This window comes from Tamandua tetradactyla, chromosome 21 (genome assembly GCF_023851605.1).
Source record: "Tamandua tetradactyla isolate mTamTet1 chromosome 21, mTamTet1.pri, whole genome shotgun sequence".
NCBI classification, from domain to species: domain Eukaryota; kingdom Metazoa; phylum Chordata; class Mammalia; order Pilosa; family Myrmecophagidae; genus Tamandua; species Tamandua tetradactyla.
In genome coordinates this window covers 25093813-25112644 of record NC_135347.1, presented here as the reverse complement: position 1 = coordinate 25112644, position 18832 = coordinate 25093813, and the positions used below count along the sequence as shown (strand labels likewise).

The 18832-nt window shown below is 32.9% G+C and overlaps 1 long non-coding RNA gene across 1 annotated transcript; it reads right to left on the bottom strand.

The window, feature by feature from the left end:
• Positions 1–7569: 7569 nt before the first annotated feature.
• On the bottom strand, positions 7570–17811 carry LOC143665312 (uncharacterized). The gene is made up of 4 exons (XR_013166868.1): positions 17467–17811; positions 13920–14013; positions 12307–12637; positions 7570–7773 (listed from the first exon to the last, which is right to left on the bottom strand). It is a non-coding gene; the product is annotated as an uncharacterized LOC143665312 (long non-coding RNA).
• Positions 17812–18832: the final 1021 nt, after the last annotated feature.

The window sequence follows — 18832 nt, the reverse complement described above, 5'->3', positions numbered from 1 at the left end:
AGCATCAAAACCATGATAGAAAAAAATTGAAGTATATACTTGTAAGGTTCTCATACTATAGATGAAATGTTATCACTTGAGTTAGCAGGTCTAAAATAGAATGTGATAACTTCAAAAAGATAAGGAGCTTCTACTACCTTATCAGGTAAGAATGCACTGCTACCTTCATATAAATTTGGGCTTATATTTTATATTTATATTTTGGTATATATATTTTAAATTCAACTTAATTAACCAATGATGTAGTCAATTTACATTTTAGAGCAAACCCCTTATCTTATCACAGGCTTGCATCTTGAGCAATACTGTTGCAGTTAATGGAGTTTTCCAATAAATATTTTTAATATTTCATTAGAAAAATAATTTCAAATAGCTATATATAAAATGAAAATAGAGAAGACATGTAAAGTGTCATCAGATAATTGGGATACAATCCTCACTTTGCATGGTACTGTGTTCACTGAAACATTTGATACCATAATTCTTCTTTTGCATGTGTCCAGTGACTGAAGACCTGTGCAAAGCAAGGACGCAACTCCATTATGCACTAGTTTTGTCCCATGTGATGTCTACTGGGTGTAAAAAAGATACGAATGGAAATTATAAAGGTAAAAAAATGTAATGCATAAGGCTATGAACGTAATAGATGGGTTTAAAAATAGACTAGTAAAGGAAAGAGGCAGGATCATTAAAATGGAAGATAAATCAATTTAAAAATTGAAGTGAAATGTAAAGGCAAGAGAGAGTGGAATTTTCAGGAAAAAAGGCATTTCTAGCATATTCTTAATAGGAATCACGAAAAAAAAGAAAAGAAGGATAATTGAGGAGAAGAAATATTAGAATAGATTAATGGCTAGCTTCCAAAATAATGACCAATATCTACTCAAACATTCAAGAAGCCTAATACCAATCAAGATAAATAGAAAGACTACACTTGGGGTGCATGGGTGGTTCAGTGGTAGAATGCTCACCTTCCATGGGGAGGCCCTGATGCAATTCCTGGGCCTTGCACACACGTGCGCACACACATACACACACACACACACACAATGACCACATGCAAACACAAGTGAAAGTAGTGTTTTCCAAAAATTTACATTCTTAAAAATATTGATGGTCACAAAGAGCTTTATTTGTGAAATATATATATATGTCAATGTATTAGAAATTGATTGACACTAATCAATATAATCTAATTTGTTTTTAAAATAGCAATAAACTCATGTTAATGTACTTAATACATATTTATGAAATATAACTATATTTTCCCATTTTCCAAAATAAAATATACTTAGTAAGACTGGTGGCCTTGTCTCATAACTTTAAAAATATATTTAATGTATGGTTTACTAGAAGACTGCTAGATTATCTTATCTATTCCAGCATTTAACCTGTAATGTCATTTTGACAGAAGAATATGAAGAAACTCTGGGCTCAGTGAACTATGTAATTAGGAAATGGAGGAGTAGTTGGATAACTTTGTCAGAGAATTGGGGCTATTTTTCTTTGATACTACAACAAATCTGGACAAATGATAGTTTTATAAAAGATAGTCACAGTGTGTACTGTCAAACAATTAAAAAAAAACAAACTGTACTTGGTTACATTTAAAATTCATGGTCTAAACTTGCACTTTGAATGTATCTTTTATCCATGCATCATTTTGTAACATCAAATATTGGTAATTTTGTATTAATTACTAAAAGTCAAATATAAAGAGAAAATCTTAAAACATTCTGGAAAAAAACCCAAGTTGGAAGTAACAATATGGAAATAGGCAGAAAAAAACATCTTGACATCTTTAAAATGTGGAAAGAAAATATAAAGCATATTCTCCAGCTAGAAGAAGAATAATACCAGATAAAAATAAGGAAGTATGTGAAGATTGAAGAATAATGAATAGCTTATATATATGGGTAAATATAAATGAAGATCGACATAAAATATTAACAGTAATGTTTTATATGGATTCAAATATATGTAAATCAAAATATCTGGTAAGAATACAAAAAAAAAGAGTAGAATCAGTGGGGACAAAATGTTTTAAATTTCTAGCATTGTTGGAAAAGAGGAAAAAGTGATATTTGCATTACATTTTTATTATTCTCACAATTTGTATTACTATCATAATGTAAGATTGCACTATAATCTCTAAGGTAAGCCCTAAAATATGGAACAATGTATAGCTGATAGACAGAAATGTAGTGAATAAAAAATAATGGATTGATACCAAAGGAATGCAAATTAAAGAATCATGAAACATGTGTGTTAGATAAAATATCACCATAAGATGATTAATTTTAATTCAAATATAAATGCAGTAAATAGCCAATGTAAAAGTATGTTTGACATATGAAGTTTAGCCTACAGGGGCTCTATCAAATGGATAATGGCATCTATTTTGCATTTTGTTCCTAGACACTTAAGGAGAATAAAAGCTATTTATAGCATAACACTAGATTTAAAATGTCATACTAAGTACTTTAGAAATAATGCATTTACAATAAAAAACTATGATAAAAAAAGACCAGATGTATTAGATGCAATAAGGTGTGCATCAGAGTGTTTTCTATGTACTATTTGAAGAACGATGTCATCTCATACCAAAAAGAGTTGGTGAGTTTAAAGATACAATCTTCCCTGAGCCAGATTTCTGTGTTCGGCAACAAATGCTTTGCTCAGTTTGGAAGCTGGAATTTTGTTCTTTAAAAAGTTCTTCAAGTCCTCTGAGTGAATTAATGAAACCAAAGTACATTCCAGGAGAGTCTCAAATTCTGATTCAAAACCTAATCATAATTTTATTGCAGGGTTTATTTTCTTTTGTTTCACTTTCACATTAGTTTATAATCATTCCTATCAGTAGTCAACCCCTCACTATCCTGATTATTTTATCATCTCTGGGACTAAATCTGAAATGACATAAGGTGAGCCAAATCTTATATGTCAGTTGCAAAGTTGCATGCAGAAACTTAAAAAAAAAAAAAAGAAAAAGCACATGAAACTCTCAGAACAAAATAGAATCAAGGAAAATGTCAACAAACTACACCTAGTAAAAAGTCACCTAAAAAGATATCTCACTATAACTATGGCTTATAATAAATAAGAAAATATCTTATTTCCAATGACCATTTTGTGTAATTGCTGTCACTTCAGACAATTTATCAATAGATCTTTCAATTAAATTTATTTTGATATATATTCATTTTGCATTCATGTATTGTTAATAATAAAATAGCCATATTTGTTAAACATTGTATGTCTGTCAAAAACCACAAAAAAGCTAGTTTATACATTTTGTCTGCATATTGAAAAATGATATTATAAATTCTATAAGAGCAATTGTTGGACATTTTGGAATTTACCATTCTTTGAATGAATGAAATTGAAAAAATAGTATTATGCATAACAAAAGTTAATTAATAAATGTTTAATAAAAAGAGACACTGGGTACAATGGACTCTTACTATTTCTCTATAAACTATATGGAGAAATTTGGGAATATTTCAAATTTCACAAAATGTGAATTAAGGATAAATATTCTAATGGCATAATGTTTTAGTATGAATGGAGTTGAACCTTTACAAAACTCAGAAAAACTGATAGTTTGGGAAATTTTTCATACTTTTGAAAACAAAAATTTAATTTAAGTTGATTAATAATTTTCAAAATTACCAAATTACAGATACGTATAGTCTATGGAGTTTAAATATATTTTGGCTTTATAGGAATAATAGCAGGTAATATTTTCCATTATATCCCTTTTTAAAAAAAAAATGAATACAGATTTGCTCATATTTATTTGTACCTTTTAGTAATTAAGGAATGATAGTTTCCAAAATGTATTTTCTATTTGACTCATAGCAAAATAATGGATTGATAAAAGCATATTTTAAATTTTATTTTTCATTTTCTACCACTTGACATAATATTTAAGCTCTAATATATCTCAGAATTTTCTCAATCCCTTCCACCTATTGTTTAAATTAAGTTAAATTTCATATAATACGGTAAAAGACTCTTTCATCTACTCCCAATTGAACTACTTATGAAACACATTGAGATGAAAATTTAAATAACTTTGAAAACTAATAATACAAATAAAACTTGTTTTCATTTCAAGTTTTGTCCCTTCCAAAGAAAGATGGTGCCTTGTTACTCAGCAGTTGAGCAAGCAAAGATAAAGGAATTTTGTCTCCATCCATGTTTTAAATTTGTCACAGAATAGAGGAAACCATACCACCAACCATAATGTAGAAGTGCTTAAATTTGTTTTGTTTTTTTTGCATGGGCGCAGCCACTGGGAACCGAACCCAGGTCTTCCACATGGCAGATGAAAACTCTGCCTGCTGAGCCACCATGGCCCACCCTGTTTGAATTTTTAAAAAGCATATATACTTGTCACAAATAGGACAAAGATTTATTATTTTAATTTACACTTCAAAACTTAAAAAGAACTTAACCTGGATAACCAGCCAAAAAGCATGATTGGATGATAATCTAAAAAGGATTCGCAAGTTTCTAGCAAATGTGAACTAGCCAACCTCTCTATTATTAGAATAATTGAAAATTAAGAAAACATGAAGATGACATTTTTAGGGGCCTTTTGTGGTTGTTACGGAAGCCATCTCCATTACAGAAGGCACAGAGAAACACATACTTTTATTGCTGAGGTTGGGGATTCTGAAGCATTATGGTCTTCTAGAAGGCAATTATGCAATGTAGAACAAGAATCCAGAAATAGGTATACTTTTCATCTCAGGTCTTCTCCTGTAAGAATTGATTTTAAGGAGTTTTATAGAGACTCTGTATATCCCCTAATGTTCTTATAGTGTAGGGAATAATATAAACTTCTCCCGTAACAAAAAATGATTGAATAATTTATTATATATAGTCAATAAAATCAATTCGCAAAGAATATTTGTTGACATTAGTTAATTCATAGGCTGAAAGAAGAGAAGGAAGAAGAGAGAACAATATTTCATGTTTAATGCTAAATTCTTTAAAATGTGAGTGTCTGTTTATTAAATACTAATGCACAAGAATAATAGCATTGCTTATTTCAAAGTGAAAAATAGGTAATTTTATTTTAAGGGCAATTTAATTTTTGCATTCATTAAACATATTAAAACAATTTTGAGTATGATTTAGTATAAAAAGCTAATGAAATAGCAAAAAACAATTACGGAAATACGTGAACATTGATTAACTGACCATGAATATTTAAGTCAGTTAATTACAATGAAGTAAAAAATAATTTTATAAATATAACTACCAAAGAGGATAATCAAAAGCATTCTATTGATAATAACAAACACTTTAAAATGATTAAGGAATAGCTAAAAGCTGGGAAACTTATTAGACGATGACTAGTAGAAAAAAAGGTATATTATTGCCTTTATTTGCATATATTTTGGACATACTTTAAACAGTGGCATATAAAGTAAGTTGCTATAGGTTTGTCTTCAGAATGGTTTCATTAAATGACCACTTTATTAGTTATCAGCACAAAGGATCCAAAGAACAAAGGAAAAGTTTGCTTTGCTGCCTGTCTCCTGGGGAAGATAATTGCTCAGTTTAGGATGGATGCCTGGCAGTTCTGTAAACCCTACTTTGCATGGAGAGGAGACGCAGATCTGCACTGCCTGATGGGGGGGTGTTTATACAACCTCAGGGAGAGGTGGCCCTGTCAGTGAGAGTTCCTATCCTGATATGCAGGTGGGGCTGCTTGGTCCAGGTTTCCCTTTTCGACTATGGTAAGGTCAAGCTGCTCCATTAGACCTAACACCTCACCTCAGGCTGTGGAATGGAAATAAACTGAAACATTTGCACACAATAGAGAATGTGGGAGAGGATAGGGGAAGTCCCAAGAGTTGGGCCTTCCCCCAGCAATAAGAAGGCAAGATTTTATGCAAAGTATGAACAGCATTTAGACTTTCTAAGTGAAAACAAATAAAAGAAAGAAAGAGAAAATAATAGAAGAAAAAAGAAAAGAAAGCAAGTTGTTAGAAATTAGAAAAAACATTTAACAAAATAAATTGAAAGTTTAAAAGAGTTTAGAGTGATGTCTTCTAATTAGTTCCATGTCTCTATTTTTCCCACTTTGTAACTAAAATCTCAAACAAAAATAATAATTACAGTGAAGAGAATCAGATCAAGAGTCAAAACTAAGACTTAGAAAACTTTAATGCCAGACTGTGGGAAAGATGGAGTAACTAATCGATCACATGTCTTATGGGGGTACAATTGGAATTTATAATCAAAGAAAATAGCACTGAAGTACATGCATTAAAGTAATATAGCAGCCTAATCCAAAATATTTATTTTTTCCTTGTAGCCTTAATTTTTGATATGTTCCAAATTTTCAATAATGATCACGTTCCTCTTAAAAGCAGAACAAAGGCATGCGGTAAGTAGAAATGTATTCCATAGCACTTGGTTCAAGAAATGGATAAAATATCCTAAACTAAATAGAAATTAACCTTGATTTCTCATCCACAGGGTGGAAAGACATTGAATATCATTTAATATTTGGGAGCCCTATTAAATCCCAGGTACAGACAAAACTGAAGAAAATTTGCGAACATCATTCTCGTAGTCTGTTTTTCTTGGTAACCACTGATCACCCTTGTCTAAGATATTGACGTTCACTCCCTCTGAGCTTGGGCTTGGGGCTGTTTTATCCTGTGTTTAGGTAGCAAAACATACAGATGCAACATGAGAAAGGAGCGCAAGTTGCTGAAGTCCCAAACCTCCCCTCTGGGTCTCAGGGAACCAAACATTCCTCTGCAAAACATCTGTCCACTTTGCCCTTATTTAAACATTACCATTCAGTCCCAGACACCTGGGGGTGTAGATAGTCCCATTCCTAGGACAGGGACCCGATCTTCAGATGGATACAGGCTGCAGTGTGGTATAGGGTTGTGAAAGTCCCCTGCAGTAACAGAGTCCTGAGAACCTGCTCTATTTTCTGGATTATGGGGACATTCAAGCTTTCCTGGAACAGCTGGGCAAAAGAGAGGAAATCAGGGAACTTAGAGTAATAACCATTAACCACACTGACGGAAGCATTTCAAGAATGTAATGCCCAGTAACCACATGTACTGGAGGAAGATGGTCTTTCCTAATCCATTTCTCTTAGGGCTCAGCTACTCAGTTCCCCCTAAATGTGTCGGAAAAAGAAAACCAACCACTGCAATAAAAAAGAAAAACCAAGAATCTGATCATTTTAATTAAATATTATTAACTTACTCTGACATATATTTGTTTTGCAAACAACAAACTAAACAAATCAAACTTGAACTGAAACGTCATTTTACAATAGAACCTAACTTTCTGTTTCAAATTTAGAAATAGTCTATGTGGTGATGTGATTACAACATCTGGTTCACCTTCTTTCTATCCTATATTAGGTAAATTAGAATTCCCATGTAAATGGTCTCTGCTCAGTTGAAAATTATATTTCAATTCTCATCAGTTTTTAATTCAGTTAAACTGCTGAATTGCAGATATGGCCTAAAATTCAAACAGGAATTGTAAAATATCATATTTCAATCTTTAACATACATTTTATCTTGTAATATTAAGTTTTTAAACATCAAGATATTTTGGGACATCATTTGATTATTTATCCCCTTTCATTCTGCTTTCTTTAGGTGAATGTGAACTATCTATTGGCACTTCTGCATCCCTTACCTTCAAAATAGATTTCAAATGATTGAACATAATACCTGTCCATCCATAGAGAATCTGAAGAGTGAAGTGCGATGCAGGATTCTAGAATAGGGGTCAGGAAAGGTGAATTTTATTAATAGTTTTTCTGTTGACCCAAGGCTGTCAATTTAACCTCACTACTTTTTAGCATTGTCACCAGTGCGATGAATAATACAACAGTTAATATTATCTAGACATATGAGCAAAGATATATAACATTTAATCACAGAACTTCATAGAAAATATTATCTTAAAATGAATGCAATTATCCGTCTGGTTCAAGGCTGGGAAAAGCATAGATTATATGTTTAATGCTAAAATAAATGTTGGATCATTTTGATAAATCTTTTTTCTTTGCATGTTTTACTTTTCTTTTCTCTCCGTGTTCTCACTATATTCTTTGGGCTTTAATCCGTTGCTTATGAGCAATTATGAATATAACTACAGACCCTATGACGAGCAATTAAGGAAAACTCTAGGCAAACTGACCCTTTGGTTCATTTTCATTAGAAACATAGTTTGGGAGAACATATCAGGCTGAAATTAATAGCATAGAGATCTAACTTTTTTAAACAGTCCATATCTCAAAGGCTATAAATAGTGAATGTGTGCCAAAACAAAAATAACTTAGCTTCAACTTTATTATACTGCTGTAATCATGCCAATGATATAATAGCCTTAACTACAAAAAAAAAGTTTTATGTAATTTTTTTTTCTTTTTTTTTACCAATGCTTTACTTTGCCTCAAAGCATCAGAAGCACTCACAGCAAAATAAATCCTAGTTACATTTGATTGTATCTCATTTAAAATGCATGGTGGCTAGGAAACAACATGCAAATAAGACAGTCTGTCCCATTAATATACTCTAGCCTGTCTCCATGTATAAAGTCTGGTCTGATAATCTCTGCCTAAACTACAGAGCATCTAGAACAAGATTCTTCAAACCTTAATGTAAAAAAGAACATGTTGCTACCAGGTCATTGTGTCAATTGGAATATATTTTTAATATACATTTCCTAGTCCTAATACTAATGATTCTGCTTCGGTAACCTTGAAACGTAGCTGACATATCAGTATCTTTAATATACAAACTGTTGGTTCTGATGCAACTTGTCTAGCAACCAGTCCAGATTTCCAGCCACCAGGACCTCTGCAGGTCTGGGTATCTTGAGATGTAAGTTCCACTGAGAATAAATTACTTTTAAAAACTCCTGGCAACTTAACAGTACAATTGACCATATCCTTGCTATCTTTGGTCGCTATTCTATCCCTATCCTAGTTCCATCCCTATGCTGTTTATGCTTCCAACAAGTTACTTTACATTCTCAGTCTATTGATATTTGTCTCTTGACATTTGCCCCTCCAATGCTTTGCCTTAATCATAACTTGGTTCAAGATAGAAAAAAATAATAATTGTAAATGGCCTTTTCCCTCCTGAGGATGCTACTCTCTTATAGCCTTATCAAGAGGGAGATGTTTATTCTCTAATATCTCTCACATTTGACAGTCTTACTATTGTTTTGTGGTTATTACTTTAGTTCTTAGTCACATCTTAGTTTTCCAAGGCTGCTATAAAAAACATCACAGAATGAATGGTCTAAACAACAGGAATTTATGATCTCCCAGAGCTGGAGCTAGAAACCCAAAATTAAGTTTTTGGTATGTCATACTTTCTCCATTTTGGTGGTAGCTCAATCACTGTCTCTGTCACATGGAAATTTGTGTTTCCTCTTCTGGCTTTTACTTTTCCTACTCAGTCATCTGAATCTCTGTCTAGATTTTCTCTCCTCTTATAAAGACTCCAGTCACATTATATCAAGGCTCACCCTGATTTAATTTGGCCTCATCTTAATGGGATTTCGAAGATCCCATTGTAAATGATTTCATACCGATAAGACCAGGGGTTAAGACCTAAACATGTCTTTCTGGGGACATGATTTATTCTCCAACAGTCACTATCCATCATTTATTTAGCATCTGATTGTCTTCAAATCAAATCTTAACTTCATCCTTGTTAACTCAATCTCTTTGTGAATGACTGACTCAGTAATCAAACTTATCAATTATTTGATTTTCCAAAGTCTCTATTTCAAGTAAGAACTTTACCTCAAGTGAGTTTTGCTTTCTCTACTTCAATTTCATCCATCTATCTCCATAAACATAAATTCGCCTTGAAATTTTAACTCTGCTTTTTTTTTGTAATACTAAAGAAGATTTTTCATTTTCTGCACATGTTCCTCTTTCCTTTTATCTCTCACACATGAACCCCAAATAGATTTATCTACCTCATTGAAGCTTCTGCATGCCTCTACTTACCCTGCCATCACTGTCTTCTCTATAATTCCTTCAAAGTATTTTCTTCTTTGACATTTAAATATTTTCTCTTTATCCGTTCTTTTATGTCCCTTGTTGACAAATCTCTATTCTGTCTGTGGTAGGAGGAACCAGAGAGTCTGAACACGACCCTGAGCACTTGCTTTTTATTGCCTGCACAATGACAGAGCTTGTCCCTGGAATCTCCCTTCTCCCAACAAGAAGGGCTAAGTCCCCATTGTTTTCTCTTAGACTGAGAGCTTCTTTTTCTTAGGTGGAATGTGTACAAATTCTACTTGAGCTTAAGGTCGCCAGAGCTAGACGACAGATTTTACGTATTTAGCTGACAGCCAAACCCACATTGCTTGGCCCACAATTCCAAATTGCTTATTCCCCACTAACAAGGTTGCTCTCAGGTTAGTACTGCCTTTAGAAGTAAGAAACTGGAAGCCATAACCTGAGCCTCACAACTCATTCTCTCTGTGTGTGTGTCTGTCTCATAATCTCTTGTCATTCGTTTCTGACAAGAAAACACACTTTTTAAAAATTTCCTTTCATTCCACATATTCCTCAAAAACAAAATATATATATACATATATATATATTTACAAGGTTTTGTTTCTAATTTTCAGCCTTACATTTATTCTCATACCTTATTGGTTTCTAAGTCTAGGTCTACAGAAACTACTCTAATCCAGGTTACTATGAATCTTACCACTTATTTTAGTATTTCTATCTTTACCTTATTCGAATTCTGGCCATGTTTGTTAGCATTGCTCAATCTTCCATAGTCCCTGTAGATTCTTGCCTTCAACAATATCACATCCTTCTATTTTTGGCCATTTTTCTTATTCTATCTTCTGGTCTTCTTTTTCTTTGACATTTAAATTTAGGTGCATCTCAGAGATCAATGGAAAGCATCCAGAGCTTTCCACTGTCCAAATATCAAGATGGTTTATAAAGGCCTACATTAGGTGACACTGCTTTTCGTTTAATGAAATATATGGCCAGTTTTATATGCCAATATATTCTGGAATAATGGTGGGAAGCTTTCTTGTCCTCTAGCTGTTTGGAAGGTTTTATCTTTCTTCATTGAGGGAACACCTGCTTAACTTTTTTTTCTTTTTTCTTTTTTTTGCATGGGCAGGCACCAGAAATTGAAACCCTGTCTCCGGCATGGCAGGCAAGAATTCTGCCACTGAGGTACTGTAGCACCACCCAGTTTTGGTTTTTAACCCTTTTTTTTTTTTTAACTGTTACATTTTTTTTTTTAATTCTTAAAAATTGTCTTGGCATAAAATGGTCATTTTATAATTTGTTTGCAAATGAATAAATTTTAAATGTAAATTTAGAGAGATAATGACTTTTTAGGAGTTCATGCAATACAACAAACTCTAACAAAGCACATAGGATTAAGCTGTAATATTTGCCTTGCAGTTAATTAAGGATGGCATTGGAAGGTTTAGTTTTTATAGACACATTTTCACTGGGAAAGATATTAAGAAGAAATTGGGTGTTTACTCATTCGCTCTATGTATTTACTTTTGACCGTATAAAATAATTCCATTTCCATACGTCCAATTTGGAATACCAAAATAGCATTTTCTGTACAGTATTTATCTTTTAAATTTTCTTTTTTACTACTGTTGAAGACTTTACTCTTCCATAATAGCAATTGCTTGAATTTCCAAAAGCTTGTATTTGTTAACGTTTAATCACTTCATATTCACACATTCCCACTTACGTTATAATTACAGATCTTCCAAGCATTTATAAAGAATTGAATATACTAACAAATAGGCAACTATGATGAACTCAAAATATCCTAATTCCCATTTATCCTTTTATTCCCTTGTACTAGGACTTAATGTATATTTAAAGAGTGTTCAAAGAAAGAGTTCACAAAAATTTTGCTACTTCTGGCTATGTAGCTTATCAGTGTCCCAACAAGTAGAAACTAACTTGATCAATTCACTAAAATTTAGGTTTTTGATCCCAATGATGCTCCAGAAATTTAATCTTGCCATTATTACAGATATGGCCAGAATCGAGTTGGCTAACTTTTAGTAACAAAGTCACAAGAGACTGATATTTAAAGCCTAATAAAATTAATAGGTGTTTTCACCTATTAATTTACAATTGAGATTCATAATTGGTAAGTAAATTGGTTAGGCTAGTTATCTATCTTAATAGAAAAACTGTATGAGAATAATTCTTGGTGAGCTTAGAAAAAAATACAGAGAATTCTTTATATGAGAAACGATAGGCCATAGTATACCTACAGATTAACACTCACAAGAAGTAATATCCCAGCTTCCTGGCAAAAAACAGGTAAGTGCGTAACACCATTTTAACATTTACTGAATTATATTAAGAGTCTCCCTTAAGACATATGTCCCTCCTATTTGACTGTAAGCTTCTCAGACGCATTTTTATCATTTTTGGAAAAGTGGAAAATATCAGTGATTTTTCTGTAGTTGCAAATCAGTAAATGTTGAATAAAGTTTGATGGTTCCAAAATGGTCTCAGAAGTGCTAGCCTCCTGAATTCTCCACAGCAAACTCCTTCTTAAGATTTACAATGCCATACAAACATTATAGATTCTGTGAAGTCCTAGAGCAAAGAATAAAACATTTTACTTTGTTTATATGAAACTTTCTAAAGCATATTTAATTACAAATCATTATTTTGTGGAACATTAATAACAGGAGCTCACAAATTGATAGCCAGTTTACTGAATTTGCCTCAGATACATGTTCTTTAGAAATGTATTTGCTGATATTTGAAATTTAGGAGATTTCAAATAAATTTGAAATACTCATTTTCTTTTAAAAATATTAGCTGGCAATATTGGATATACATTCTAGCATGACAACAGAGAGGACTGAATATACCCCCCCCCCTTTTTCTTATATGGAGGGGGTCACATTTCATTCTTTTTCCATGTGAGTATCCCGATATCACAGCACCATTTGTTGAATTTTTGTTTGTTGTTTACTTGCTTGTTTTTGGGAAGTTCATTAGCCACCCCTTTTAAAGAAAGTAACAGAGATAAAGGAGAATATATTTTCAAGATTACCATATTCTCTGACTCTCATATAATATTTTTCCAGATCCACTCACCCTTGTAACTAGTCTGGCAATTATGTTTGCTACCCTTGGATTTTAACAGTCTCAGATAATAAAGCTTTCCAAAGAGCATAATTTGAGAAACAATATGCTTTACAATCCTCAAGATTTCTTAACACCCTAAAGTCTATGAGTCCATAAAACTTGAGGTTTCTTGAGTTTGAAATTATGACATACTCTATAAGTCAAATAAAAATTATTTTCCCAAGTTGGTGTTCTGTTCATAATCACTGTGACATAATTTTTTCTTAAAGAATCAAAGACTGGATGAAATTCAGTAGTAAGGCAACAGTAAAACATGCAGTATAATGATTGAGAATCCCAAAATAGCTGCCCATGATAACTGCTCAGTCTTTTGTGCAGGAGTTTCAGCTCATCTCAGAGAAAGACTTTACTCTTTTCTTCAAAGGTATTCATAAAACTATAAAGACAGACATGGATATCTAGAGACTTCTGTGTTACTTAAGAATTTTGATACTTAAAGCCTGGAATGTAGAGGTTGTACCCTGGGTATTTTCCTCTATTCTCCTTGATGATCCAGGCATTTGGGACTTGAAGAATTTGGGGAATATTGGCTGAAACAATTATGCCTAAGAACATAAAGGAAATTAAAATAAATGAATTTATCATGCAAAGAAACTAAATGGACACTAATCATATCTAACGTCAAAGTATGGAGGGTACAAGGGTAGTTAAGTGGTAGAATTCTCACCTGCCATGTAGGAGACCTGGGTTTAATTCCTGACCCATGAACTCCCTTTCTTACCTTGAAAAACATCAACAAATGGGGTGGGCCGCAGTGGTTCAACAGGTAGAGTTCTTGCCTGCAGTGCTGGAGACCCGGGTTCAATTCCTTATGCCTACCCATGCAAAAAAAAAAAAAAAAAATCAACAAATGGTGCTGCAATAATGGGATAGTTATATGGAAAAAGAATTAAATGTGTCCCTGCCATAAAGCATACAAAAAAAGTCAAACTATGTAGTTAGGAAAGTGGATTTGATTTGATTATTACCCTCTTTACTTACTGCCAACTAAACTTAAAAATAAGATGAATATTGCAGAATTAATATGTGAATTAGTGGGTAAAATACTAGCCTAATTATGAAAATATTTATTTGCAGGCTGCCAGAATGCAATATACCAGAAATGTAACAGCTTTTAAAAGGTGGAATTTATAAAGTTGTAAGGTTATAATTCTAAGGCCATGAAAATGTCCAAATTAAGGCAAGGCTATAAGAGTGTCCAAATTAAGGCATCCAGGGAAGGATACCTTGGTTCAAGAAGGCCGATGATGTTTGGGGTTTTTCTTTCAGCTGGAAAGGCTTATGGAGACATCTGTTAGCTTTCTCTCCAGGAGTCTTCAACAACTTCCCCAGGGCTCCATTCTGTTGGCTCTGTCGGTTCTGGTGGCTCTAAAGCTTTTTCCAAAATGGTTCCCTCTTAAAGGGCTCCAGTAAGCAACCCCACTCTGAATGTGTGGAGACATATCTCCATGGAAACCATCTAATCCAAGGTTGCCACCCACAATTTGGTGGACTACATCTCCATCAGAAAGTTCCCACTCAGCAATATTGAATGAGGATTAAAGAATTTGACTTTTCTGGGCTACACAACCAATTCAAACCAGCACAATATTGTTCATAGTTCAACAGATGAAAGATGAGGGGAGACAAATTGAAAGATGACAAAATACCTGACAGGTATTCAGGATAAATATAATAGATCAGTCTTCCTTTTTCCCTCCTCCTTCCCTCCTTGCCTTCCTGTCTTCCTTCCCACTTCCCTTCCTTATTAACTCCTTCCTCCCTCCTTTCTTTCCAGGCCTTTTGTTACACAAGTTAAGATTAGATATTTCCTGTGTGCCAGAATGATTGTAGGAATCGATATTGTGCCTGGCAGGCATTTAAGAAAGTATTGAAAATGGTGTTTTCAAGGCATGCCAACTGCTATACCTTGTTTCTGGAATTTAGCACATACAGAAAGGCCCCTGGTAAGGATCCTCTGATTGAATCTCCCCATCTTATCCTTGGTGTTTATGAATAAAATGTGGTTAAGGATTGACCTTTCCTATAGTAACGGCCAATGTCTATCACTGAACCAGAATCTTGTATTAGATGTTAATACTAGATATATGATATGCAGAAAACATTGTTCTCTATTAATTATTTATCTTCTCTTGACATTGAGGCACTGTTGTGCATAAATAAAAGAGTGAACTCTACTTGTCTTATATACTATGCATTTCTAGGAATGGGACACTGGCTTAAGTGGTTTCTATATCATCAATAAAACAGTTTAGCCTGAATTGTTCCTTTTGGAGAAAATTTACTACTTTCAACAAAATTGAACTATAAATTTAGAAAAAAATACATTCATAAAACAGAAGGAAAGGAAACCCTATTTTACTTTTGAGTTATGTAGTTATGCAGTCATAAAAACCAGGCTGGTTACTGGCCTTGCTTATACATAATGGGGACTATATAGGTAGGGGCAAATGATCTTGAATGATAGAGATGGTTATTTACTTACCATAATCTCAATTAAATTTGTCGCTTTTCTAAGTTAATGACTGAGTACGTTTTTCTAAGTGATGCTATTCTAATGTAAAGAAATGTTTGCAATCCATAGGTAGAAGTAATCATGGTTGCGACATAAATAATTAAGGCATAATTACTTTCAAATGATAATTTTTCAATAATTGCTTTTGTAAGAAGTGATAGCTCAGATTCAGCATTCTACTAAGATCAGGATTTCAATCTAAGATGTTTTCTTTCTAGTGTCTGAAATGAAATATCAAGTGTTATTTTAAAATCCAATTTTCATGCTGATGTTAAGTATTTTTATGCATGAGCTTCATTTAATTGTAAATACAGTCACATATAGCACATAGAAAATAATATCATTTAAATGTGGTTTAAATGGACTTTCATTTATTTATATTATGAAAAGGTTAGAGAGGGATCCATTCTTAACAAGTTCCTATGAACAGAAATATAAAGACCTCTCTTGTTTGGAATTATTACTTTTTTCAACAGGCAATTTCAACAACTGGAATAAAAAAGCACTGGTTGATCTTACTCTTTAATTACCAATATCAGAAAATACTCCTCATTACAATTATTAGTTTCCTTAAAAATCACGTTAATGGTCATTCTCTTTCTGACCTTCTCTTTTTAATAGGGGCATGTAAATTTGAAAAATACCCATGGTTTGAACAAGGGTGATGATCTGAAAATGAAACCATCATGCCCTCATTCAAGATTCCTAAACAAAAATCACTGAACTCTGGTGTTGGAGGTGAAGATGCCATTCTGCTTATTCATTAATTAGCATTTTTCTTCCTCAGGCCTATCTACAAAAGCAGCACCCCTCAGCAACTGTTAATGAGATAGCTAGATAAAAATACATTTAAAATCAAAAGTATTCTATTTCTAACATAAAACCCTCTTTTGGGGCAATAATGATTACTCAAATAGTGACTCTCCCAGGCATTCGAAGGTAGGTATGAATATATGTATATCTGTGTATATATGCATATGCATGCATAGAGACACACACATACATGCTTATGAATGCATATATTCATAAACATAGATGCACATATAGACATATTTATAGGCATGTGTATATAAATTATGTCCAAATATTAAAAAGTATTTAAAAACTTTTAACCAATGCCATTATTCTGAATTAAAATATAAATAATTAATTTTATTCCAATAATCTGTACTTATTATGCTGCAAAGTATATACTGGTAAATCTTATACTGGATATTATTTTAGTTGAAATACATTGTTTCATGGACTCAATAATAGAAAAAATAAGAATGTGAACATTAAATTATAACTTCATTAAAATTATTCTATGAGAAATTGTAAACAGACAAAACAAATGACATGCAAGAATTATCTGGTTAAAAGTAACTCATGTCTCCACAAATTTAAAATCATCGCTTATCAAGCATCACTGACACTTTGGAACAATTTTATTTAACAGAGTGCTTCACTCTGTATTTCATGTGAGAAAGTCATATGATTTATAACATGTAATAATGTGACAGCAATTAATAAAATAGGAATATCTAAAACCATATTGTATTCCAAAAGGTTTTATTCAGTTTATAATGAAATGCATCACTTAAGTAACCCAGGGTTTGCTCACTTTCAAAACCTTTCAGCCAAGAGCTGGCAAAAATAAAACACTGAGGTTTACAAAATAAGCTTTCTTTGTTGTATGTAAATTATACAAATAAATAAAAAATAAAACAACTTGTATCAATTAAATCAGCTCACCCCATCCATTAGATCATACGTAGGCTTTCTTTCTGTCAAATTAACTTTAAATGTTTAGAAATATGCTTTGTAAAATCAAAGTAGATTAGATGATTTACTTTCAATTTTTCACCAAATTCAGATAGAAACACAACAGACTTAAGAAACATCTTAGTAGAGGCTTTTAAGTCACATAGAACAGGGTATCAGAATTCCAGTTCTTCCATTTACTGTCTGTGAGACATAGCATCTATCTAACTTTGCTTCTCTATGTCTCAATATCATAATTTGTAATATGGCAGTACTCTATGTTAGATTGGGAGAACCGTGACGGGCACTGTAACTGCAGCTGCGGTGGCCGTGTTGCCCCTCCCAACATGACTGCCGGAACAGCTCCTTCCGGATAGCATGACTTCCGGAACTACCCCTTCCGGACACCTGACTTCCGGAGAACCTCCCCTACCGGATGTCACCTGACCCCCTTGCTTAAAAACTGCCCATGCCATCACCCAGGCGCTGACTCACCTCCCTCCGTCTTGGATTTGGTGAGCTTATCGTGGGAGCGCAGGAATAAACCCGCCCGCTTTAAATTTCCCGATCTACGGTCCTTCATTCTCACCCTTTCGCCTCCTAAACCTTTTACTCTACATGTAAGGATATAACGAGGATCAAGTGAGATTCTAAAGAGTACATGATACATGGCAGACATTTACATGCTATTATAATATGGGATTTCGTATAATAAATGAGAATAGGTTAGAAGAATTTAAAAGGAAGAAATGTAGAATTGTTTGTAAATAGTAAATTATATTTTTGCAAGTAAAATCAGAGTATAAATGTATGCATAGCTGCTTGTGGAGAAATGTCTGGGAATACAATTTCAGAAGTGTTTTCCTCAGAAGTACATAAACCATGATTAAATCCAGAACTTAATTTGTTACTATCAAGCACATCACCAGAATTAAAAATGCTGTATACCTCTGGGGTTCAATGATGAAAACAGATTAGGATGCATATTTATATTGTCATACTTAACAAAATAAATTATATTTTGATCAGTGCACAAGTTCTTTCTACTCTCATCTCATCTGAATCTAGTTCCTTCCATCTTTCAAAACATTGAGAAAATAATGTGGGGGGCGACATACAAGATAGGAATTGATTGAAAGTATTTATTTATATGTAATGATGTATAACTCATGATGAATCTACTTTATTTCCCTCACAAAAACAAATAAGCAAAACTGAAAAACATAGAGGCTTGGATGATGCCAAAATAATGGGTGAAATTATAGAGCTCCGAATTTACCTTAGAAGAAAACATGTGTTGTGTTGCTAAATAAAATACTAAATGATAGAACAATAATTAGTTAAAAAATGAACGTGTAAATATTAAAATCATTAAA